This window comes from Gadus chalcogrammus, chromosome 16 (assembly GCF_026213295.1).
Source record: "Gadus chalcogrammus isolate NIFS_2021 chromosome 16, NIFS_Gcha_1.0, whole genome shotgun sequence".
Classification (NCBI taxonomy): domain Eukaryota; kingdom Metazoa; phylum Chordata; class Actinopteri; order Gadiformes; family Gadidae; genus Gadus; species Gadus chalcogrammus.
Window position 1 is genome coordinate 24,134,851 of NC_079427.1, and position 27,854 is coordinate 24,162,704.

The 27,854-nt window shown below is 41.4% G+C and overlaps 1 long non-coding RNA gene across 1 annotated transcript; it reads left to right on the forward strand.

Moving 5' to 3' along the window:
• Positions 1 to 270: 270 nt before the first annotated feature.
• Positions 271 to 27,839, forward strand: LOC130405489 (uncharacterized). Its single transcript, XR_008904344.1, has 3 exons — positions 271 to 501; positions 3,844 to 3,938; positions 27,590 to 27,839. It is a non-coding gene; the product is annotated as an uncharacterized LOC130405489 (long non-coding RNA).
• The last annotated feature ends 15 nt before the right edge of the window (positions 27,840 to 27,854 follow it).

The following is a 27,854-nucleotide window of genomic DNA, read 5'->3' on the forward strand; positions in this document are numbered from 1 at the left end:
GTTTTGAAAGGTTGTATATTTAGTTTTAAAAACTTGTAAAGGTGTACGTTTACGCCATTGCAACGTATTTTTTCAGAACTGACTATCAGCATTGACTTTTCAGAGATTTGACCACACAGGCGCAAGCTTTGAGTCACGTGAATATTGGCAGTGTTCTGACGCGCACTCGTTTTGAAACTCCTGACAGTTGAATCTGAAAAAAAACAAAAACGTTCCTGGGGGCGGGACCATTTAGGCAAGGCAAGGCAAGGCAAGGCAAGGCAAGGCAAGGCAAGGCAAGGCAAGGCAACTTTATTTATATAGCACTTTTCATACACAAGGCAGACTCAAAGTGCTTTACCTCTAAACCTATTGGTTGCTCTCGGCTGACGTACATTCCAATCACATGTGCCGTTCACCGGGCTGTGCGTGATTGACAGTGCTCTGCCGATGACACGAATAACAAGAGACCTTCGCGGTTGACTGTGATTTCCATTTTCTGGAACCATGGCTGGGAGACAGGTGAGTTTCTGCTTCTGGTGTGGACGTACAGTTAGCGCCACCGTTGGGCGTTAAAGCTCACTCGACACTTCAACGGCTCTACTCAGAGGCGGTCCGGTGGAAGACATTTGCGCGGCTGCGTCTTGGTCTTCCCCAGGCCCCTTTGTTCGTTTCTACATGTTAGACATGTCCAGGGGCTCACTCGGCAACTCTGTGTTGATGTCCGGTGCCCCTTCTACGGCTTAGGAATGAAGGCATGTTCTTTTAAGCGGCATCGTTGAAATTCCTCTCGCCGGATGGCGAGTTGGACTTGAATGCCAGTATTTCTCTCCCTCCGTTTTTCAAATGGAAAGCGGAGTAGAAAGGTTCCTATTGGTTCGCCGTTTGACGAGTTAGTTTGTCTGCCAGTATGGCACTCCCGCCGTTTTTTTTTTTTTTTCCTTCACTTTCATGGATTCCATGAAGGACGGGTTGGGGCCGGAGTCTTTGCAGACTCACTTCTTTCTCTTGATCATCGCCTTGCTTGATCTAGGAGGAATTCGTTTTTTATTAAGCTGTTGTGTTTTGCACTTCCTCGGCTTTGTTGAGTCTTGTGTGCCCTGGTGACTTAAGTTTCTTGACTGGGGTCCAGCAGGAGTACATTGATTGGGCTCCGCTCGCAGCTTCACCTTAGCCCATAAGGCGAAGCCTAGACGGCGTAGCCTACATGAAATAGAACGATAGTTATGATATTATAACTCTAGTTCTATGATTGTAGGCGTAGCCGTCTAGTTTCCCACCTGCTGTACCCTCCAAATGCTGAAAGAATAGCGTGGAGGATGGGCGGCGGTTTGCGCCGCGTTATATACACGGACGGTGGCGTTGGAATTGTATTTTTATTTTTTTGGGACAAGCCCATAAGGCGAAGTCTACAATCATAGAACTAGAGTTATAATATCATAACTATCGTCTTTGGTATCACTCCTCAAGTAGACCGGTAACTTCAGCGTCTTCGGTTGCACGTAAACGTCTGACTATTTCTCTGCTGATCAACGAATGCTGGTAATAAATAAATTGTAAAAAGACACACCATGTGAAGTTATTTTTTCGTTTTGGCAAGTAGCTGTGTAATAAGCGGGATAATGTATAGAACGTCGCCGGACCTGTCGGTCGTATGCTGACTCCTCCTCACTCCTCCTGACGTTCTATACATTATCCTGCTTATTACACGGCTACTTGCCAAAACGAAAAAATTACTTCACATATTCGTAGTGTTTATCAGCAGTGAAATAGTCTGCAAAAGATGTTGACGTCGCTTAGCAACCGAAGAGGCTGGGGTTGACAAGTTACCGGACTACTACCCATGCAAGTGAACGGAGCGTTCCACGGCATAGAGAAGACCCGTGTCATAAAGGCCTGTCATATTTCTGTTTATGGCATAGATTTCGCTCGATCAAAGGCGCGGCCCGACCCGGCTCGAGGATAATGGTGGGAAATATCGGCCCGACCCCCGCGGGCCGGGTCGGGCCTCAAAACCCTGATTGTTTTACATGAATTGGCTAAAGAAATGACCACTGTAGCATATTTAAACACAATTCAAATTGTGCAGAGAATTATTTCCATTGGTCATTCTAACCGGAGACATTTAGAATTTTCGGTCCTCCTAATTTTTTTCCGGTCTGTAGCCGCGTTTACATGGCACATCTGATCCGCATAGATTTCTACGCGGAATAGATCTTTCTAAAATGTGATCCGAATGTACTGTATACATGGCAGTAACAAAAGTGTCCGATATGTCTCTCGCACACGGCACACCTGACACATCTCTGGACCGGCGGCGACATAATGGACGCGTTATCACTATTTGGCATTGTGAATTTGATTTTAATGAAAGCACAGCAGGTGAGGGCTTTTCTCTGCCTGCTCCTTCAATTAAGGAGGACAGCACAGCTACGTCAATTTCTCGTCTGATCTTTATATTTACCCCCCACCTCCGCCGCAAACAAGAGGAATTTGAATGCGAGTCCCCAGCCAAGACTGGTGGTAGAGAGTGGTCTCTCTAAGTTAAGAAGTATTTTAACGTTCAGCCTGCAAAGGTACTAGTAGTAGCCTACTCATTTAAAGTTATCTCGGACGCGCGGGGACACTACTATATGCAAGCAGTCATTAATAAACACCCATGTCCCGTCGCTTAGCAACCGGACACGCTTACGGGACTACTTTTACGGAATGATAACAAAGACGTGAATCAGGCAATAAATCCACTTTCCTTGACAGCGGTCAAGTTCGGTGTGCTTAAAAGTACAGACGGAGCTCAGTGGACCAATTGCGAACTACTGCAGCTGCTCTAAGTTAAACCCCAATCTATTCGGAATGAGTGTATGTCGATTAAAACGGACTACACCACCTCTTCTATTCGGCATAGAATTCTATGCCGAACAGATAATTGTATTCCGAATGAGGCGTATATATTGTAACGACCTCGCCGGTGACATAATGATGTTGAGTCATTAGTAATTGATCGTAGTTTTTAATCAACCAAAACCAGTTCACTGAAACATAACCAACGGCAGACAACCGACAACCAAAACAAACCCTGGTTACCCCGGCAACCCCCAACACGGTCTCACTCACGTGCAGGCCCCCACCCTGATTGACAATAAGAACATTACAATACATGCACATAGAACAACTGGCATAACGGACAACGAAATACAATGCAACACATAACACACAAACTATTTAATTGTCCCAGGGTCGCTACAATATGATCATTTTCTATTCCGCATAGAAATCTATGCGGATCAGATGTGTCCATGTAAACGCAGCTAAAGTACGCCGGGAGATGTAGAAAGTGCTTTTATCACGATTCAACAAACGTTTAATTCAGAGTTGATCTTTCAACGTTGTATCATTATTCATGTATCAACACTTTTTCAACAGTTAATTGGTCAGCATTGTTTGGATGTTGGAATGTTATTTTCCTACTAATATATAGCAAAAAAATGTTTAATAGACATGGTTGTAAAAATAATGTTGATTTGACATACAACTCAAAAATTGTTGATATTTAAATGTTGAATCCATAGTGAATTAACAACACCATTTCAACTATTTGGTGTTCAAAGTTGTTTTGACGTTGAATCAATGTTTTTACATCGCCATTATTTCAACCACATTTAAACGTCAGTCAGTCGAATGCCAGCTGGGATATCTCATGTCAATTTACAATTGGCAAAATGTGTCAGCGTTGGCTGACTATACTAACTCTTTTTAATTAGGATAATGATCCTGCTCGCCTCCTCTTTGCAACGGAATTTGTTTAAGATAAAAAACCATTTAATTGAACGTACACAGATATTTTCGTTTTTATGTTTCCCGCAGTGTGCCTCTCTGGTATTGAGCGGGTCTGCAGGATTGCACTCCGCAATCAACGCTTTCCAAGCAACTTTCTCCGCTAAGGACAGGATCTCACGGAGGTAGGCTGCTTCTTCGCTGTACATTTTCTCCAGCTGCACGATCATAGTTTGGCAACATGGCACTGTGTAATCCGCCTAGAGAAATGCGATCAGATCGCGGAAGGTCACATCTCTGGCAAACGCTGCCGTATTCAAAATAGCATGCATATCCATCAGCTATATTCTCAATTTAATTTACAGAGCAATACCTGCAAATTATTTAGGTTAACTATATATTTTATTTTAGAATAAAAATCAACCCTAGGTGGGGTCATTTTCCCATTTGGTAAACATTGACGCGTACTCGCATAATGCTCATCCCACCGGCTGTCGGTATTACCGATTACCGAGACGGTCGTCATGTAGCCACCTAGCCGATTACGTCCGTCCAGCAAAATTAGTTTATGAAGTCCCATTATGCTTGACCCCCACATTGCTGCTCGCAGCTATATTTATTATTAGGCCTATATCCTTTATTTAACCAGGTTAGTCTCATTGAGATGAACATTTATTTTACAAGAGAGACCTGGCCAAGATGGACAGCAGTAGGCCTACACAGTTCCAACATAAAATACAAGACAAAATACAAGTTCAATACTGAGTGCAATTGTGAAAATACATTAATGTCATTGACTAAAACATTTGCAATTTTCCATCTGTAAACTAAATGTTAGTTAGTTGTCGCTTTTGTTACCATAGCTATTTTTTTTTTTGTGTGTGTGTACATGTGTTGAGTGTGTTGGTGCATCTGCGTGTGTGCGTTTGTGCTTGTGTGTGTGCATGCGTGTGTGGGTGTGTGTGTGCATGCATGCGTGTGTCAGCTGTTGTCTACAAGCCAGTTCCCAGACTCTCTTAGAGTACACCTATTGAGGAGAACACTGCCTATCGCGCCCGGGCCCAATTGCCATCATGCATTCAGTGGGAACGGATTTAGCTCCATTACTTTTTATTATTGTGGCAATTACCTTTTAAAACTGTGGCCGATTGGCAAACAACAAGAGCCCCAGTCCCGTACCTTTGGACCTTATTTCAGCTGTTGTCATAATCTATAACATAGTCTACATAGATACTTCCTTAAGACACTCGGAAGATATCTGTAGGCCCCTCCCCATCCCCCAGCAGAAAGGCCTTTTGAGAAGGGCTGTTTTGTAGTCCATATAATCCTGGGTCAGTGTGGCTCTCTGGTGGTAATGGAAACGAGAGGTAATGACAAGCTTGTGTGTTGTTTTTTTATTTTTTTATATGGGGGGGTGTGGGGGCACAAATGCCTGCTTTGTTAGGCTCAACAGAGACGTAAGCTGAGCCCCTGGTAGTCGCCCTGACAGGGGTGAACGTAGCATTGTGCTAATCCAGCCCTCTGACCCCCCTTCCCCGGCCCCCAAACACACACACACACACACAAACACACAACATACCTTTCATGCCCACAGGAGAGGGTGCAGGTTGAATTGGGGGCTTGGGTGGGGTGGGCTGGGGGGCCGTAGGATGGCTCCCTCCGAGGCAGACAGTGGAGTTCATAGTCATCACAGCCCTGATACCTCTCACTCTATTTGATATCTCTTTGATCTGCCGGAACATGTACATCATTCACCCTCTCAGAGGTCAGTGCTTTATTGGCCTTTTACACTTCCTTTAACACTTCCCCATCCCTGCCAGTTGTAAGTAAAAACAGTCAGGGATGGGGACTCTGCCGATTCATAAGCAAAGCACCCCAGTGTTCATCTATTTTCATTTTGAGAGGTATTTGAGCCTGATTCCGCAATGACCGGAAGCCGAACAGTATTTCACAGTTGAAGGACGACTGCGTCACTCGACTGCAGGTACAACCCAGACACCACAGGAGAATACAGTTATTTGTATGTTTCTGCAAAACCCTGATATGATGAACCTCAACGTTTATCTTCCAATATAATTGGGGTACAGTGTATTTTCTGGTTATGAAATAACTTAAAATATCGATTTTAATACCCACCACGTATTTCAAACATGTGGAACAATGAGCGGTATTTTTTAAATGATTGATTCTTTGTTCCTGTGAAAGGATGCTTCAATTCAGCCAGCTTTTAATCCAAATCAAACAGTAAACCCATTGCCATAACAACTTAATGTGCGTAATGTAACGTAGGAACTGCTGTAATTGTTTAGGTTTTAGCGTAAACTTGGTTCCACTGTCCAGAGAAAAGAGACATCTGAAAACCTATTTGTGAAAGCACAAAACAAAGCTAATTTATACAAACGACGCATGCATACATTTTATTCATTTTAAATTCACGTCCAACGAAAAAGCATTCAAACCTGTAGCCTCAAATCTGAATCATTTGCTTATTCATAGTCATAGTAATACTCCAGCACCACACCCAACAGCACCTCCCCTGATGTGGGAGAGGTCCTTCCTCCTTCTCAGCGGGAACTCCACTAGTTCCGTTACTGAGTTCATAATAGTTCTTTCATTATAAAGATGGAATGGGGAATCTATTTAACACTAGAACAGCCGTCGAAGGGGTCAAATGACCCCTGTGAGTTAAAATAAAATGTATCTTTGCACTCGATCACGTTCCAAATCCCTACTTTCCTGACTTTTCCTAAATATGTCGGTTGTACCACCCTGTGTTCATACCTTTTTTTTTTTCAGACCGGGAAAGATATTATAGAGCATTTTTTATGCATTCCTGTGTAATTGTTTTTTTGGAGAAAAATATAGAGGACAAATGGAGGACAAATTTGCCATGATATCAGACATTTGATCGATTTGTGAAAAACAGCACTGCTTCTTACACGCCTGGGGAGAACATAACAGTTGGTGAACAATTGTTCCCCACCAAGGCGCACTGTCGTTTCACACAGTACATGGCTAATAAACCGGATAAATGTGGCATAAAATTCTGGGTAGCCGCTGATGTTGAAACCAAATACATGTTGAATGCCCATCCCTATCTAGGGAAAGACAACAGTAGGCCATCTGGACAGCACTTATCAGACAATGTTGTGCTTCGTCTGATGGAGCCATTCCTGGAGAAAGGAAGAAATGTAACGACAGACAATTACTTTACCTCGTTACCACTGGCAAACACTCTTTTGGCGCACAAAACCACCATTGTTGGCACAATGAATAGAATCAGACGAGAGATGCCCCCGTGTACAAAGGCACAGATGGAAAGATTCTCCTCCAATGTGCTGAGGGCTGGGGAAGCCACACTCACCATTTACCAGGGAAAACCACGCAAAAACGTCAGCCTCCTCAGCACAATGCACCAGACAGTTTCAACTGACAATGGCCCCAAGAAAATGCCCGAAACTGTATCCCACTACAACAGCACTAAATATGGCGTTGATGTTATGGACCAGATGGCACGCTTGTATTCAGTAAAGGGAGGGACCAGGCGTTGGCCTGTAGCTGTGTTCTACAACATCCTAGACCTGGCTGCAATCAATGCACACATTCTGTACAAACAGTGCATGGACGTCAACATGACCAGAAAGAGATTTATTCTGGAGCTTGTGATACAGCTGTGTGCGCCTCAGAGAATGGCCAGGACTGTGTCATCAGTGGCAGCACCAGTGGCACGTAGGCGACTTCTGATTGAAACTCTATCCCCACCTACCAAAAGGAAAAAGTGTCAAGTCGCCAGATGTAGTGGGAACAAAACCTTTGACGTCTGTGAGTCATGTAGGCGACTTGTCTGTGGGAAATGCAGTGAGCCTGCTAAGATAATCTGCTGTGAATGTTGATTAGACTTTGATGAAACCGGAAGATAAAAAAAAGACTGCTGTCCCGAAAGACTTTTTTTTTTCATCCAGTTCCTAGTTCATTTAAAGTCAGCCGTATTTTTTGTTTTTCTTTTTTACAGACTTACTGAATGTCAATGTACTCTATACTCTAATAAACTCTATACTCTATTTAAAACCCAAGTAATTTGGTTATTTGCAGTGTTGGGCAGTGACGCATTCCAAAAGTAATGAGCAATAAATAATGCATTTCACACACACACACACACACCCACACACACACACACACACGTTGTCTCACTCATTGTTTAATAAAAAAAATACTATTTCATTCATCCAAGCGTAATGATTTGCTATTCTTTAATATATTTGATACTTTGTGTATGGCTTAGTCTTAAAAGTATCATGTTTGTCTGGTCAGCTCCTGCCTCATGAGAAGAAGTTGCCTGGGAACTGAATACTAATGCCGCTTTTCCACCGCACATGTAGCTCGACTCGACACGACACGACTCGACACGACTCGACACGACTCGACACGGTAGCAGCGCGGGTCCTTTTCCACCGCAAATAGTACCTCCGGGACGTGGGCGGGGTCGGCTGCGCGAAAGGGCCGTGACGTATTTTTGTACGCGACGCAAACAACACCTACGTAACCCACACATGGACAGAACCCACATAACAACAATGGAGAACATCGATGCGATGGTATTCGTGTTCGTATTATTAGCTGGCATGTTGAAGAAGTGGAATATGTTGGCTGCGGCGCTGCTATGGCTGTTACCAGCATGGTTGCCATGTCGCTCTCGTGACTTCGTCACACTCTCTGGCCAATCAGTGGCCGGCCGTCTGCCGACGTCACCTTTTAGCATCGGCTCAGCCGCTTTGAACCTAGAGCGAGGCGGTACTAGAAAAAGCAGCCACTTCAGGTACCAGATACCATGTTTTCGCGGTGGAAACGCAAAAAAGGCGAGCTGAGTCGAGTCGAGTCGAGTCGTGTCGAGCTGGTACCATGCAGTGGAAAAGCGGCATAAATGGTCTGTTTCTCAATCGCTCTCTCTCTGCCACACCTCCCCTCCCCCAGCCAGTACATTTGCAATTGAATAGATAAGTAAGGCCACAAAGCCGATTTCAGGCCATCTGGCCGTGGCCGTTGGCCGTTTTCACACCCAACCGTGCTCAACTGTCCCCTATTGTTCTCTGGCCTGTACTCACACTAGGCAATCGCAATTGTGGCCTGGCCACGGTAGGCTCTTGTACATACGTCATCACGTCATAATACGTCACCACCAAGCGTCCGCTGCTTAGTAGGCCTAGAACAACACAGACAACACAGTTGACACGTTACTGACTTTGTTGCTTATTTGGAGCAACACATTTTTATATTTCCGCGCGTGAGCTAGAACCCCAATTTACCCTCCCGGACCCTGCACACATTGGTGGTTTATTGGGTTTCATTCTGTTGTAAATGACTTATTAAAAGTATAAGTTTGGATTCCCAGGGCCTAGCCCAACAGACAGTGATGACGAGTATTGCAGTTTTTTTATATGAAAGAAGGCCTAAATGACCTACAAGATTATCAATTTGGTGTTCTGGCCCAACCGGAAGTTACGCGATCCGTCCCTGGGAGGTAATCTGAAGACACGCTTTACCAACCAGCCATAGAAAAGGTCACACTATTCAAGTCTGTCAGAGAAAAAGGGGGGCACTCTAATTTGATTCCATCTCCCTCAGCATCACAAGAATACACATTAATTAGAGAGAGAGAGAGAGAGAGAGAGAGAGAGAGAGAGAGAGAGAGAGAGAGAGAGAGAGAGAGAGAGAGAGAGAGAGAGAGAGAGAGAGAGAGAGAGAGAGAGAGAGAGAGAGAGAGAGAGAGATGCACTACTAAAGTGAGGCTCTCCTAGCCTGGTTCTACCAGACTCTCGTACTTCACTTTATTTCATTTAATTTGTACAGAGGGGAAATTCTAATTGAGCGGAAGTACTTAGGCGGGCGGAGCCAGGCTAAGGCTCTCCTAGTATGACAGGAATAGCTTATTTCAAAGACTGGTGGTTGGACAAAGGAAAGTTATGAAGTGAGTGAGACACTTAACATTTTTTCCACAATCCTTTGCACTTTTTACTTTGTTTTTCTTCCCCACGTGTGCACTGTGAGCATTTGGCGTCCAAATACCAGCATATACCAACACACACCAGCGCATGAGTTGGGATAACAAATGTGGTGTGTGATGTTAATTCAAACTGTATGTAGTCTGTGTAATAATTTGTTCATTTATAAAAAATATATATATTTGAGTTCGATATCTCCTTCCAATCTTCGCACTTTATTCAAGTTTTTGTGTTTCTCCTCATTTAAATTCTGTCGCCCTCCTTGTTATACCCTTGTCAAAGCCGTTTAATTTGCCAGACCACATCGAATTCAGAGACAGGTTATTAAGGAGCAGGTAGGGGTTAGACAGTTAACTAAGATACAAGTTATTAAGGAGCATGTAGGGGGTAGATATTTAATTCAGATACAAGTCAATAAGGAGTATGTAGGGGTTAGACCGGTGATTCCCAATGGTGGCTCTGGTATTTATGGCACCAATTTATCAACGGGTAAATAGGTCTTGAGTATTTAGGAGAACTGGCAATTAGGGATGCCTGTTTCTCTTGGGCAGGAAGAGAGCTTAATAGAAAGGAGGAGGGAGGGAAGAGAAAGTCTACATATGCATGCTTTATGCTCCATTGAGATTCACACAAAACATCTTATTTTATAGGTTAATAACATATCTACTCTCAGCACATCACTCGGTCTATCTCTAAAAATACAGAGGGAGAGATAGTATGAGATACAGTGCAATTGTCGTAGTGAGACATAGTAGGGTGTAGTTCAATCAGCTTAAACGGGACTGTATAAAACATCACACTGTGACTCTTTGAGACTACTGTATGTGCTTTCCAGGCTGGGGGAATAATGGATTATTAAGTTAAAGTTTAACCAATGAAAGTTTCATGAAGTCAAGGTTATTTCCGTGAGTGCATTATGGAAGACGAACCCACTCTACACACCCAAACTCACACACACAAACACACGCACATACTAACTCATGGAGACACTCACATTTCACTGCTCACAGTGGTAAGTTACAGTCTAGGGTGGTGACACCATCAACCAGCACTCTTACTTCCGGGAACTAGTTCTTGTTGTTGATTCTGAGGATTCTGATTGGCTGCATGGCTTTATCCTTCTCCCTACACTGCCGCCCATAGGTTTGGCATAGTTATAATGCCGTTCGAGGGCGTATTTCTGCGTTTTAATGTAAATGACAACTTTTTTGAAAACGGAGGGGGGGAAATATTCGTTTCTATAAATACCCTGCTACGTATAAACGTGGCCTTAGCTGACTTTTTAGGTATGCGTATGCCTATTCGGCAGACCTAAGTTCAGAGAAAACTGTGTCACTGTTGCTTCCGTTACCAAATTCTGCATCCTCTCTTCGATGGGTCCTCAACCAGGCAAGCATGCTGTCCTCTTCCTCTTTGGTAGTTTATGATCCAGAATTTGTCATAGGCCTCTTTTTATCTTTGCCTCTATGAGGGTTCAAAAGGGTTTTTTGTTGTTGTTTTCAGATGTGATAGCAGGCGAGTGAGGGCGTCTTCTCTGGGTTTCGGATCAAGTTTGTTTATTTATTTTATATGTTTATTATTTTCTTAAACAAAAAAACTAAACAATCTCAAACCTCATTTACATACATCACAAGATAACAAACTCACAGAACATGGAGGAGGAGTGCAGATCCATAATATTCAATAAATTAATTTAAATGCCCAGTTTCTTGAATAGTCTTATCCAGGGTCCTTCATCCCCACGGTCAACTTCATTGAGGACTAATGTTGCCCGTTCCAATGACAGGAGATCCATCAAGTCCTTTGACCAATTGTCAATGTTGAAGCAATTGGGTTTAGATATTTTCCAATTCATCATAATAATTAGTTTCACTGACAAAAAGGGTAAAGCTATGATGTGGTGACTAAGAGTTGACTTAATGTTTTCTATTCTACTGCCTAAAAGGCAAATTTGTACAGTAGTATTTAAACTTTCAGAATAGAAGACAATATAGATCACATCTTTCCAAAAACTCTTTACTGAGGGGCATTGCCACATTAGGTGTATCAATGTTCCTGCCTCTAAGCAACCATGGCAACACAAATGGGAGAGGGACTTTTCCATTTTCTTTAATCTGCTTGGTGTATATAAACCCTGTGCAAAAATTGTATTTGAATAATTGTATATCTCACACATTTGGATATGGCTGTTGTGTTTTTTGGTAACAGTATCCCACTGTGCATTACTCAAGGGTAATCCCAAGTCCTGCTCCCATTTTTGTTGGATAGAGGATAGGCATAGTAGTGAGACATAGTAGGGTGTAGTTCAATCAGCTCAAACGGGACTGTATAAAACATGTGTGTGACTCTTTGAGACTACTGTATGTGCTTTCCAGACTGGAGGAATAATGTATTATTAAGTAAAAGTTTAACTAATGAAAGTTTCATGAACTCAAGGTTATTTCCGTGAGTGCATTTTGGAAGACGAACCCACTCTACACACCCAAACTCACACACACAAACACACGCAAATACTAACTCATGGAGACACACTCACATTTCACTGCTCACAGTGAAAATGTGAGCAGTTGGATAGAGGATAGGCTTTCAAAGGTTGCAGTGGTCAACAACTCGTATTAACTTGACACTGTTCTCCCTGATGACATCTCCTTCAGTTTTTTGTCCAAATCTATATCCTGTATTATGGGTTCTTTTAAAATAAGTAACCCCAAGATTTTAATTGTAATGCAAAACCTGGTTTCGGCCCAAGTTTTGAGCCAAACCGGAGATTCTTTAAATCCCTCCTCATTTAGCAACCCCCAGTTGCATTTTGGCAACTGATTTATTATCACCAGTGGCCAAATGGCATGGAGTAATCAGGATGGATTTCTTCTTTCTTATTTTCCATTCTCAGGTTGTTCTTTAAAAATGGCAAGTTGTGTAATTTATCTACATTCCTATCGACTTACAGGAATGTGCTCCAGCTGCTCTCCCCTTATCTCCAATCTCTAGCCTATGGCTGCCTACTCTGTCATCATTGTAAATTACTCTTAGGAAGTTTTATTACAAATATTTATTAATAAGGTAACCACTCCCTGAAGGCTTTTATTTATGAGTAATCTTTTTTATAGAATAGGGCTGTGCTAGATGTGACTCGAGATTGTTAAAGGTTCAACACGTGGTCTATTAAGAGATACAAGGTAAATGGAAATGGACTCTGAAAGTGGTTGATGAAGCATCAGCCAGACCCAGGTAAAAATTCTGTTTATATTAGTATGGGCGGAATGGTAAAAATACCTGAATTGTTCTGAATGGGAACATTTATATGTATGTTAGCTGAGCTGACTATGAAAAAGTGTTTGACAGTATTGCTATCTAAACAGTCATGATAAAGAGCCACTGAACCCATTGTTTGAGCAAACGAAAAAATATATCGCTGTTGGTACAGTAAGGATGTTCAAAAAAGGAAGTGCTAAGTACTAACAATTGTTAGTACTTAGGGTTTGCTGGCTCTTTGACATTAGCTACTAGGGAAAAGTTTGAATAGATGAAAGTAATGTTGCATAAAATGTTTTATGGTTTTAAGAGCTCATTTTATGTTGTATGTGTCCTGTAGCTCTTTCTGTGTTTCTTGGAGAAAAGGTGTAACGGAAGGAAAAGTATAGGCTTTTGGAAACATGAGTGCGCTTCACTCTTATCTGGCTGGGGTTAGCTACAATCGTAGGCCCTCTTATTTCTTTGATGATTTTTGCCAGCAGCATCAGCATTAAGCCGATAGGCCTGAGTCAGGTCTTCCTTTAATTTATCCACATACTGAGAATAATTAGTTCCTTAAAGCCATCTAAAGAGTTCCTTAACAAACATCCACAGGAAGCCTCTCTGCCAAACATTAAAATGAAGGGATAATGCCCTGTGGCATCACACCTGGTGCTGTAGTATGCCTGAACTATGTAGCCCACATGTTGACTCCATTTCTTCCTTTCCATGGTTCACGGTTCCCAACATGCACAAGGGAGTTTGAGCAAAGCACTCTGGGTGAGGGTCGCCTTTAGGGTGACAATGGGTTGTGCGTGATGTCTGGATCCCCATCATCTTCAGCAGCTCTTGGATAAACACAAGGCCTACTGTGGGTACCATAGAGTTGCTGCTGAGCTGTAGCCCCATCGAGACTTCAACAGACCACCTCTCTGCACTACTCTGGTAGGGAACTGTTCTGACCTGCACAGAAAATCTGATGCGCAAATGTGATGTTCAGATGCTTATTCGAAATTGTGTTGATGACCATATGACAATAACCAAAATGAACAATAAAGGTAATCTCCTGTTAGGCCTACCCAAATGCACTCTCTAATGCTTCGAGGGATTTCTTTGGGCTAATGTTGGGGTTGTTAATTCGTATTAACTTGATTACATCTAGTAAACAAAAATACTAGCTTTAATGCATTCCATGATCTGTCATCATTTCTTCTTGGCGTAGAAGTCACAGTCACTTCCAACATAAGGTGGGCCTGTTCTTGCCAGTGATCAAAATATTCTTCCTCAGCTGGCTTTGGAAAAGGAACCAGGAAAGATGCAGAGTAATAACCACTTCCTTCTTCACAGTCCACACACACACACACACACACACACAACCCATGTTATGGGATCCCTCCCTAACCCGTTGCTGGCCGGAGTCGATGCACGGGAACAAAGTTTCTATCCTTAAGGCTGACAGGGTATTTACACGCTTTGCCCCTTTGGGTGTGGTGTAAAAATACCAGCGCCTTCCATTCGGTACCCCTCTGGCCCCGCTCGCTTGTCAAAATGCTTAGAGGCAGCGCTATGGCAAATCAGGCCAGTGTGAGTGTGTGTGTGTGTCACTGTCACTATCAGTCACTATGACAGCTAAACACTCATCTCTGCGGCCTGATGCTGTCCCGTTGGCGCTCGCAGAAGCGTGACGGCACTGTCTACCATGCAACTATGGAGGCTGACGGCAGCCTCCGAATTGGTGGTGCCGCCAGGTTTGCCCATTAAGCGTTGGTTTGCTCGCACAGACTCAAAGTACTCACCAAGCTGCACAACCGTGTCACCGCACCGAGAATATTGGGGAAGCCCCCCATCAAGGTTGTTGCCCTGGAAGAAGCGACGTCATACCTGGTGGCCTTCACGGACACCTTGTTGGAGGGTTTTAACAAGTTGCTTGTTTTTTCAAATTCTGAGTTGTAATGAAAAAAAGGAGGTAATTAGTGTCCAGACGCAAATGTGCGTGATGATGGATAGATCAGCCTACTAGTTGGTACAGATGGGTACAGCTATTAGGCTGAGCACTTATTTATCATCTACAAACGTGTATTAATGTTTTGTTCATCATTAACTTAAGGCTTGTAAATGAAGATGATGATAGTGATGAATGTTTAAAGTGGCACCAGGTAAATCAGCATAATGTATCCACTTTTTTCGTGTTGTTATGGGCGTTTTAGACCAAACTCTTTTATATGAATCAGGGCATTAGGCTGTTAAAAGGTTGTTAAATGCATGTGTTAAATTCAGCTGTGGTAGCAGCTGCTGTTGATGTAATTAAGAGGTGCATAAAAATGTAAGTATGTAGATATGCAATGTAATATGGATGTCATAAATCACTATGAGCCTGGTGAGTTAAAGACTGCAAAGGGAGCGGTTTGCTCTGTTCTGAACTAACTTCCAGAATAGGAAGCATATCCAAGTGACCATAATAAAAAAGATATATGTTTAATGTGGTAGGAAAAAGCTCCCATCATATAATTATAATAGTCCTACCAATGTGGACTTGTCACTAAAACTAATATGTCTCTTAAATGTTACAATATATTAAAAAAGAACTAACTGTTGGTTGTTTGGTCGGAAACCATCGCCATATGCAGTAGAGTTTCCAAATGCCTGATTCATTATTATTTCTTTGTTTATAAAATTGAATAGCCTACATAAAAAGGTTAATGCCATGGTTGCCTGGGGCGTTTCTAGGTTTCATAAAGACCTGGGTCCTCATTACAGAAACTTTCTAACTCTGAAATCCTATCCTATCTTGAGATAGGAAGGCATTTAGGGGTTTTGATATTACTGAAGGAGGTTTCCTAACTTAACTTAGGAAAAAATCCTATCTTAACTTAAGATAGGAATTTAGCCATTACAGAACTATCCTAAATTAGGAATTTCTTAAGTTAGGATCCCTAAGTTAGGTGGCCATACACCCTGTCATAAATTCAAAATAACTATCAATAACAGAAGAAAATGGTAGCAGCACTGCTAGTAGGTCTGTATGACAATGAAGACGAGGAACATCACAACAGAAATGTGATGGCTAAAAGGCTACCGAGACCGCATAATGATTTGTTACATTTGTATTTTAATTTCCTTTTATCGCCTGCAAAGACATTTAATTTAGAATTTGGTGGAATAATTACTTTACTACGTTATTACTACCTCTTCTTGTTCTCTGTACCAATACCCGCCCTGACCGTAGTACTAGTGCTACTAGCTTGCCGTTATTAACAAAGATCCTTTATCAACAGTCTCTGTTAACGTTAAAAGTAACTCGAGATTTCCTCAATCTCATGCACACTCTGAGTACAGAAACAGACATAACCTGACGATTGCCGATCGAAAAATCTGATTGAAAGAACAATTAGGATAACCCAAATTAAGATAAAATAGGATGCCAAAAATAAGATAGGAAACGGCCAACAGGTTATGGACTGCTTCTGTAATAGGAAATTAGGATTTTTTTCTATCTTTAAGTCCCTCATTTAAGTTAGGATCAGAAGTTAGGTTTTTTTCTGTAATGAGGCCTGGAGCCGTGTTACAGAAACTTCCTGACTCGAAAATCCTATCTTATCCGTTTGGTAACTATAGTAACAAGGGTTAGGATCGGATTTAGGACAAAAGTCATTACAGAACGGCCGATCCTAAAGTCAGGGTTCTTATCTTAACTCCAGATAAATAATGAGTATTACAGAAATATCCTATATTACCAAAATCCCAAATAAACTTTACGACGACCCATCAGCTCACCTAACTGTAATTTACTGTTACAAATTAGCGAGATGGAAGTTATTTTAATACATGTAGCGCAGCAAACTTGTAGATGTAAGGCTAATGGAGATCGACGAAATATGTCGATCTCCATATGCTAATATTATGGTGATCCCTCGAGCATTCAAGGTTCTCCGTCGGGATGTCGGATATGCAATTCGCCGCCCGATTGATCTTATAAGTTGATTACAAACCATGTAAATTGTGATTTAAATAAACTTCCAATGCTTTTCAAAACGTATTTGGTGTTTTATTGGTCCTTAATGTGCAAAGCAAACACTGTACAAAGTAAATAAGGTGCAAAGTCAAACCGGAGAAGTGATTCCGGAAATGATTTTGAGGACCAATAAAGGAGCTTGCCGTCTCCGTTGCGTCGACGGATGGTTAAAAAATATTGGATGCACACGTAAGCTTCATCTGTTGCTAGGTAACAGACATAAAAGCTGAATGTCGATCCTGGATCGCCTACTTAGGATATCTTAACCTGAGATAAGATAGGATTCCTAAATTAAGATAGGATATGTTTCTGTAATACCAAATTGAAAAAAATACTATCTTGGACTTAATATAGGAAGTTTCTGTCATGCGGCCCCTGGGTCTTAACCCATAGGGAAAATGAAAATGGCAATATTTCTTTATGCTTTATTGTGCATGCATTGTTTTTCATAAAGCCTTACCTAAATAAATAAAACACACAGTTTATTATAGCTTTAAATAGCTAGCTGACTGCTGTGCTGCTTATCCCCAAACATCTAAAGTTCCACTCAAGGTATTTCAGAGTAAAATGAATACAAGTGAGACAGACCTTACATATATATATATATATACATATATATATATATATATATATGGATGTGACTGGGGATAGGATAGGTTAATTCACTTGAGGTTGTAAACAGTCTGGTTAGGTTTTTAAACTGTTTATTCTCTTGCCAGAAAGACTATCTAGAACAGGGGTCAGTAACCTTTTCAACGTGCAGTGCCAGTTTGACATTTTCTTGTCTATGAGTGTACCTTAAGCAACAATATATTAAATATTAAGCTGAATTATGACACAGTGACCAAAAACATTTCCAGAAGACCTGGAATTGTATTATTTCCATATAGTCCACAATCATGCATGAACATTTTAAATGTTTTTTTTGTTATATTTGCTACATGGGCTTACAAATTATAATTACATATGTCCCATCTTAAAACACCACTTTCAGAAACTCATTCAAAAACATATTTGCACTGTGAGAAATGTAAAAAACAAGATTAGATGAGAATGTTGGAACCATCCACATCAATATCTTTAAGACATGTACAGCTTTGCAAAACCATGTGAAGGCGATGAATACGGGCCACTTGCAACAATATTTGTAATATTTTCTTCTCAATTTATCCCATTTCAGAACACTGCTTTCAGTAACTCATTTGATCATATTTGCACTGGGAGTAAATACCCAAAACAGAATAAAGTGCAAAAAAAAATTGATGCTGTGAATTTTTTGAACAATAATAATAAAATAGAAAATATGATTTTTTATTAATTATTATTATTATTATTTCATAAGTGTGCCAATGATTATGCTGCCACGTGCCAGTGGTGGCACGCATGCCTAGGGTTGCCGACCCCTGATCTAGAAGGACTAGGCTACTTTATTTTGAGATGTCCCTGGAATCCCCATGTTTCTTTCTAAATAACTAACTACCATTAGTGACTAGAATAATTTCATCACTTCTAAACTGAATTGAATTAACGCATTCCATAGTTACCAGTAAATATACCAATAAATATTGAATAAAAATATTATTATAATTTTTATTTATTTTTTCACATTTCACAAATTAGATTCGGGGCTAATTAAATAATATTCAGGGCTTTAGCCCCGAATAAAACACCCTAGTGACGTCACTGATTGTTGCCATTATCATTATTAAAAATAATTATATCCTATTGTCACACCTGGTCACCGGTCTGGTGACTTCCCTGATCCCTGATTGTTTCCACCTGTGTCTCCCCTCCTCATGTGTATGTAGGCTTTGTCTTCCCTTGTCCTTGTTGCCAGAGTATTTCGTTCGACACCGTCCATGTACCTCCAGCTCCTGACCCAGCCTTGTCCTTGTCACTACCTGAACCAAGATACAGAGCTGAGTTCTAGTTTCTTGTTTTTGCCACGTAAGCGAGATTATTGTTTCTAGTGTTTTGTTAAGTTTTTGATCGCTCGTGTTTGACGATAGGACAGGGAGTCCTAATAAAGTTTGTTTTTTGGCTTGATCGCCTATCTGCATCTGAGTCCTCTTTCAAGAGCCCGCCTGACACCTATCTTATTTTCGGCTAAACAATACAAGCGTGTTTCCTTGCATAACTCCTTGCGTAATAGATAAATAAGAAATGTATTCATGTGTTATTATATCATAAACAAACAAAGCAATCCGAGAAATATTTTAGCCGATGGAGCATCGGCTGAAATATAAAGTCAAATACTAAATAATAAACTACTAAATAAGCAAATACGGAAATAGTCAGAGTTGGGTGGGTTGCCGGGCAGGGGAATCAATGCATGCATGTAGCACTGGAGCAGTGGTAGTTGCACTCTGGCACCTTTTAGACCTTGCAATGGTGGGGGCACATGCCATGGGCTATGTCACATGACAAACGATGGCGTCATCACAAACACTTTTACAGAAAGATACACTTTTGCTTGAATTGTGACGAAAAAGAAGAATATTACCCTTTCATTCTTTCTATTTCAACGGTACAGCTTTCCGCTGCTCATACCACTTCACAGTCTCTTTCCCTCTGGATTTGCTCTCTCTCCCCTTTTCTGTTTTGGCCTGCAGCGGCTCCTGGCCCTGTGGTTTCCTTGGCATGGTCACTTCCGTGGTTAGCCATTCTCCACTCGCCCAGCTACATATGTGGATCTCATTCTCTTTCTGCCAAAAAACTTTTCACACACACACAAACCCACGTGCCCAAACCTAAAATTTTATAAAAATGTGCCAGCAGCCATAGCTGTCTGTCTCTCGTCACAAATTGTGTTTCCAGTCATTCATTACTGGGATTAGTTACAGATGACTTAACTCCAGGTTTTTTCAGCTTTCTCTCACTTGACAGATTGCTGCATGCTCCCACTGGAATGTCTGGGCCGCACTCACACACATACAGACACACACAGACACACACATATGCTCTCACATCCCCCCCACACACATACAATCACTCCCAAACACATAGACACATACTCACGTATACACAGACATAAAATCCATTATCTCACCACACAGCCCCATAGTTAAAGAAATCCACAGAGAACATAAAAGCAGACACAATAATGAGCTGGAATTGTAAATGGTTCAATAAAAGTCTAAAATAACGCATATTATACTCCCTGTGGAGCGTCCGATTTAGAATGTGCTATAAATTTTGAATGACCCCGATAGCAGTAGACATGGACCCCTTCACACCAGGGATATTCCTCAAATGCATTAATATCCAGGTGTTAATGCACCCAAGAAGCATTTGTGATGGGATCTGTCAAACCCCATCAGTGGGGGATCTGTGACACACTCTGAACCCCTTCAAGAAAATAGAATGCCTTTTAGTCACTAAATGTTGGTGCTTTGTGATACAATGTGCAAAATATATATACCAATGCATTTAACTTTATTTGTTACGTATATTTACCAAATGTCCTCAAACATTACTACACCACCCAGAAACCCTAGCTCAGTATCCTGTACAGTCTTTCTCCCCGAGTACTGGTCTTGGTAAATTAAATGGTGCCCTGTGCCTTTTTTTCAAACTGTGGATGACTCATTGTTTGCCCATTTATTCAGTCACCAGTGAGATCATGGATGTGGCAGCAGTAAGCGAGAGTTGGTTATAAGGGTACACAGGCTCTGATGGATGCTTTTCTAGCAAATATTGCACCAGCTGTTCGCTAAGCCTGCCACCATGCATCGGATGTTCAAAAAAAGTTTTTTCATTTGCAACCTAAAAATAAAAGTTTCACAAAGAACTTTCACAATCTATTGTGAAACTCTGATAATGCGTATTATCTCCATATCCAATATCAATCTGAGCAATGGAGATGCATTCTAATTCCAGGTTATTAACGTGATGTCAGGGTGTAGTGCTTGCAGGGCAGCAGCAACAACGATGGATAGATCCTAACGCAGACGACTCTAACTAAAGGATTTTTAATAAAACAACAAAATATCTCTGTTCTGTGAGCAGGCAGAACAAAAACACTACAATTGGGGAACCTCGAGGAAGACCGGAAATGACAAAAAACAAAGAACCGGCAAGGGAAGAAAGGAGGTGAACTAGCATAAATGTGGAGAGGGTGATCGGGAATGAGGTGCAGGTGGGACGATAATGACAGGGACGCACATCTAAGGGGAATGAGGGGACTGCAGGCTGGAGCTGTAAGGTGAGGGAAATAGTCTAGGGGCATCTGGTGTCAAGGGGAGAAGGAACACTAAACACCAAAATGGCAAAGACAGAACATGACAGTTACATTTGTTTCAGGGGCATCAATGTTGCTATTATAGGGCATACACATTTTTAGAAAAAGGGTTTTGTTACAGTTTTTCTCGATTGTATACACACAAAAAATGGAACTATGCACACAATTCTGAAAACTTGATGCTCAAATACACAACTCCACTGTTTTCACATTTTTGCTGAACTCTAAGCAGAAATCTCATCATTTAGCACACCTGGTTCACCTGGATCCAACTGGCCTTCAAAACGCAACAACTAATTACCAATAAGTCTAATTCACTTCTCACCTGTTCAAACTCAACTGGCAAAAACACTTTAATTGTCAGAGCATTAAAGAAGACTCTGTGAGCTCTACTTTGTTGTAGATATGGTCCTCTGGCCTGATCAGGATTGGAGGTGGGATACATACTGATTTACATGTATATCTGTTTCACCTCATTTATATTCTTATTTTTATTTTTTGTTGGCCTACGAAAAGCTTTTTATGCAGTCAGTTCAGCTGAACATTTGACTGCATTACAGTAAAAAAAAATGTTTGCTTTGTTACCTTTTTTTGACTGATTTCATCATTACATCCCCGAAAGACAGTCTCAGAATTTTCTAACTTGTGTTTTTCATTTTACTTACGTATCAGTGCAATTGCAGTACTGTACTGTAATTCACCAAAATATGTAACATTGGTGTATTGTCAGAACAATGTTGCAGCATCAACTATAGGTGTACAGTATGACTCTTGGAAGCTGGGATTGTGAGTTTAGCCCATTGGAGCTCATTGGATAGACAAATATGCATTGTATCCTATTCTGATACGATTGTGTCAATGCAATATTTCTATGATATATTCACAGTATTGTATTACAATATGGCAACACCTTTAACGATATCTAATTGCTTTCTTTAAAAAAGAAAGCTATTTCTAAACAATTTTATACATTGGAATATGAAACATGGCCTCATAAAGGCAAAACATATCTAAAGAGCATTTTGATGGAAGTGTTTTGAATTGATCACACCAGTGTTTAATTGATGCTCTCTAACAGATATTCATTAGATAACTGTTTGGTGGAAAAAAACTTTTGAGCTATCAGAAAAACTGTAAGAAAAATGTATTTAATGCGTTTTAAAGGGGATATAAACTAGTAACTCATGGTTGACCCTGTATTGATATTAAATACCGGTTTATGCTGGCTAGTACCATTCAAATATTAGAACAGGCAAGGAACAAATCAATGAGTGGTCATCAGATACAAACAGAAGTTCACCAGGACAAAGTAATAAAGGCTGGACCTTGATGGATGCAGTCCAGGCAGTTGATAATTCTTACTCCCATTGCATGGATGTGTATGAGGTCCAAAAGAGGACAGCGATGAGGACGATGAAGAAGCGTGTTGCTGGCTCTTGTTTTATCACATCCTAAAAGGGGATTATACAGAAGGTTAAGCCTGTGCTGCATTCTTTCTTTTTTGGGTTACAACCAATTATGTTATGATGTCCGATTATATTGACATTATACAGTCCCACCAAAGACATTGAAACATAATAGTCTTTGATATGTAAAGCCTCAAACCAAAAACACAGTAGAGTCCATATCCATGCCCTCTTTTTTTCTACAGGATAGAACCTGGATGAAGACCCAATGGATTTTAACAGGCCGATCGGGGGCCGTTTGACCTTAGATTGGGCGGATTGATTTAAGGGCGGAACTGGAAGCTCAATGACCAATGGCTGCTGCCAACACAAATCTGATGGAAAAAGGAAGTGAGGGAGTTAGACTGTTAAAATCAACGCATTGGGTTTGCAATCAACATTTATAAATGCTGTCACCAGGACCAAATGACACCAAGTGTGTGTTTGTCTGTGTGTGTGTGTGTGTGTGTGTGTGTGTGTGTGTGTGTGTGTGTGTGTGTGTGTGTGTGTGTGTGTGTGTGTGTGTGTGTGTGTGCGTGTGTGTGTGTGTGTGCCTGTGTGTGTATGCCTGTGTGTGTGTGTGTGCGTGTGTGTGTATGCCTGTGTGTGTGTGTGTGCGTGTGTGTGTGTGTGTGTGTGTGTCGAGTCCACAAAATGGTGAGAGTGATGGGACAGTCACTGAGGCAGATCAAGTAAAAGAGTAGCAGATGGCCCAGTATTAGATGTTCTAGCATACATTTACCTATGATAAGCACATTTCAACTAACAAGGTGTTTTATGTGCCTTTTTTTTTGCAATCTGCTCGCTACGCTTAGAATCTAAGTATGTGGATAAATAAATGGTCCAGTCATGGTCATGAGTGCATCAATAAATACATAATTAAATTAAGCTCAAATGCACGCCTGCAAGCACATTGGTTAATAGGAACACAGAAACGGTCTGAATGTGCCTATTCCCCTCACCGTGGACTTTTGCTGTTGAGAAGATAATTTCGGAATTTGGTCATAGATACTACAATGACAGATTGGGTACATCCACAAGAGGCAAGTTGACGCATACACACACACACACACACACACACACACACACACACACATACACACACACAAACACACGTCTGAAGGCTGCTACAGCCAAACTGTCTCTGAAGATGGATAAATGAATAAAACACATCAGCATGCTGTTGCCACATGAGTATGCATTTCAAAAACCAGGAAATATGTGTGTGTGTGTGTGTGTGTGTGTGTGTGTGTGTGTGTGTGTGTGTGTGTGTGTGTGTGTGTGTGTGTGTGTGTGTGTGTGTGTGTGTGTGTGTGTGTGTGTGTGGGGGTGTGTGTGTGTGTGTGTGTGGGTTTTCATATTTGGTTTGACTTGACTTCAGTGGCATTTGCTACCGACTCAGGTTCCTTTCAAAACATTCAAGTAGCTTTAAAGGCTATTTTTCCCTTCTCCTTCCTTGAACTTCTATGAGGAACAATGAACAGAGCATCAACTTTTCTCTGGGGTCACCTCATTCCTTCTGTTGAAGATGGGTTCTCTTTACTCAACAATATTCTTATTTGTTATCTTTAGACCCTGCAGTCATGTTTTGATTGTAACCTCACTCTTGCCCACACGTCACAACACAATCACGTCATTTGATTTATCTGAGCTATGTCACCTTTCTTATTAAGGAGCACACTTTTGAATTTTGTGAAACCTCTTCTTTAAGCCCATTGTATCCCTTATTAGTGAGGTAGTAACATATGACGACATCTGTCTTTTGAAAAAAAATGTCTGCTACTAAGTGATTCAAAGATCTGCTCGCTATCATTGCATTTTACTGTTGCTACTTTCACCCTCACTTTTGTCTAAGAACCAACAGCAAATGTGTCAGTATAGAGTTATTCAGGCATAGTCTTTAAAAACACCTAAAGCATATTGAAATGGACCATACCGAACTGACTGTAGAATCATTATCCATGTATTGAAATCCTGTTACAACTTTCTCCACAATGCCTAATCAGATAAGTTTCCATAATTAGACAGTTTAATATTGTTTTTATTTCTAGTTTTAGATCTGATGTTGAGAACCGGATAATTTATTTGTTTATCAATGTTAACATCGGACTAAAACTGTGCCATTTTTTTATATTAGTAATAAATAAAGTAATAAAATTGCTGTTTTCAGAGGCTGTAACTGTTAAACAGCCTGCAAAACACTGTTCAATCTGTAAACCAGATTGTACTGGAGGTACCAGTATGACTAGATGACTGGACCAGCACTAAGGCTGTATTGGTCTGTATTCCTCGTTAAAGAGTTAACTTGGACAGAGTTAACTTGATTCCGTCTTGAGCGTAAGAACCAACTCCAGAGGTTGAGATCATATTTACCTCGGACCCCACCCTCCTATTATGCTAGGGCAGAACCTCTGAGGGGAGACAGCACAGAGCTTGAGCCAAGAACCAAAATCTGAATATGGGTGGGATGGGTTACACATAATTTCCTGTTTCGTTACTGAGGTATTCTACAGAGGAGAAGCTCTTTGGCGCGAGTGGACAAAGCTAGCAGCAGAACATAGCACCTTCTCTGAGAGGAAGGATAGTGCAAATCAACACAAACACACACACACACACACACACACACACACACACACACACACACACACACACACACACACACACACACACACACACACACACACACACACACACACACACACACACTCACGCACACTCACACACACACACACACACACACACACACACACACACACACACACACTTTCCCTCTCCGACAGGGGATCCCCATCCATGGCATCAAAGTTTGTTGTTCAATGAAGGCAGAGGCGCTCCAGTGACCTGCTTCTAGAAGAGAACCAACGATAAATGAGAGGTGGTCGTCAAGGAGGTGTGCCACAAAGCACAGATTCCAAAGAAACAGTGGAACACTCTCCACATAAGAGGGCTCATTTCCCAGTGCTGATTGGTTAGAAATGAGCTGTGAATGGTCTTAAATCTAAATTGTTTCATACAGAGGCATACACAGTCAACTGGAACAAATATACTTACATTCAGGGCATTCCACTCACTTATAGCTAGCCAATGACTTTTCTAACAAATAAAAGTTCTTAATTCCTACCTAAAGCATCTTTAAGTTAAGTGGACTAGACACCATATGTATCATGGCGAGTCCCGTAATGTAATATTATGTACCATAGTATTCAGTACTACAGTGTGGTTTAACATGTACCATAGACCTTTTACCAAGGGAAGTAGTATATTTAACTTTGATCCATGTGCTCTCTCTAGTGGTAGAGACCAGCTAACACAGGTTACTTATGTTGCTACCGCACATCTCGTTAGAAAAGGCCTGCTTCATACATCTGAAACAGGAAATTCAGGGTTATTTCTGTTTTTGGTGTTAAAATGGCCACAGTGTGCTTGTGGCATGCATGATAGGTACTCGTGAGGGTTTGTGTGAACATTTGCTGATGTAGTCTATTGGAGAGTTAGAAAGAGAGCAGCAGGTAAGCAAGTACTGCTTATTTTTTTTCAACCCTGTTCTACTGAGAGAATTGACAAGGACTAAAACTCCCAAAAATGTCTGAAGTTCCCGCACGTTGTTCAAGTTTAAATATTTTATCGTTCCATCCATACACACACACACACACACACACACACACACACACACACACACACACACACACACACACACACACACACACACACACACACACACACACACACATAAACAAATTGATTATTGGAGTACATTGGTCAGTGTAAATGCATATGTTTATGCTATATATAATTTAACATAAAAAATTGAAAGGCTTTTCTTTTAATCCTTTTGAATCACCATACCGGATGTCCCAGATCCTGATTGGTAACAGTTACTATGTCTCGTTGCATCTGTTTTGTCTTGTTTGGGCCGTATGCGCGTAGGAATATTCTCATTTCTCTATGTCATTGAATGTATATACATCTGTCTCCTGGGGTTGACCTCTGACCTTAAGTCACAGGGCGATGCTATACTATTACAGTCAACAAAGAAGTACTGTGAGGCCACTGTGAGGCCCGGTGAAGTGTGGTGGTTGCCTAAGAGCACATGTATCTATAGCAGGACACCAGCACGGCATTCTCAACAAGGACACAGGCTCAAACACAGAGCATCCCTTGACTCTATAAGTAACAAACAAGAGCTTATCTTTAGATTCTGGTTAACCCTCTCGTGTTAATCAATGAGCTTATTGTCGTGGCTGGGAAGAAAAGGTTAAACCAGTGGTTACAAAGGTCCAGGTTTTGTATATATGCTATGTGTTTGTGGTCCTCTGCATGTGAATAAATACCCATGCATGATATATTTGTGGAAAGTGCAGCCAGGGCAAACAGCTAAATGTCCCCAGCATAGGGCTAGTTAGGCATGTGTGCCCCCTACATATCTGTGTGGACACACTTAGAAAAATACACAAACACACTCAGACATGCTTACACAGATGCACATGCCAACACATGTATACGCAACATAAATATAACATATATATACATATATATATACATATAAATGTAATTGTATAAAATAATAAAATATATAATGTATATATTTGTATATATAATGTATATAGTGTGTGTGTGTACACACACACACACACACACACACACACACACACACACACACACACACACACACACACACACACACACACACACACACACACACTCTGACCTGTTGCCTTATCTTAAATTTCTCGGCTGAGATGAAAAAAGTATATCTTATCTTATCTTATCTTATCCCCATACTCATTCTCTGACAAGCAGCTGTGGGACACCAGCCCACAAGCAGCTCTTTCAATGAACTCTGACAAGGTGTTGTTCTTTTTTTCCCCCTCCCCCTTTCTCTGTTGCCTTCCGGGAACACTAATAGGCTACATGCAGAGTAATGTGACCAATCGAATCATCTTCGGCCCGGGCCTGGGAGCAGCAGTACGGAGAGGCAAGGCGAAGAGCTCGCACTAGCGGTCCGGCTCTCGCACTGTGGAACAAAAGTCCCTGGAGCGTGTCACTCTCTCAGCCGTGGATCTTTGGGACCCCTCTGGGATTTACCTCCCCTGTCGCTCGTCCACCCAGGAACCAGGAGGCAACATTTTCCCCTAATCTTCCCTCGGCCCCCCCTCCCTAACCCCCCTCTT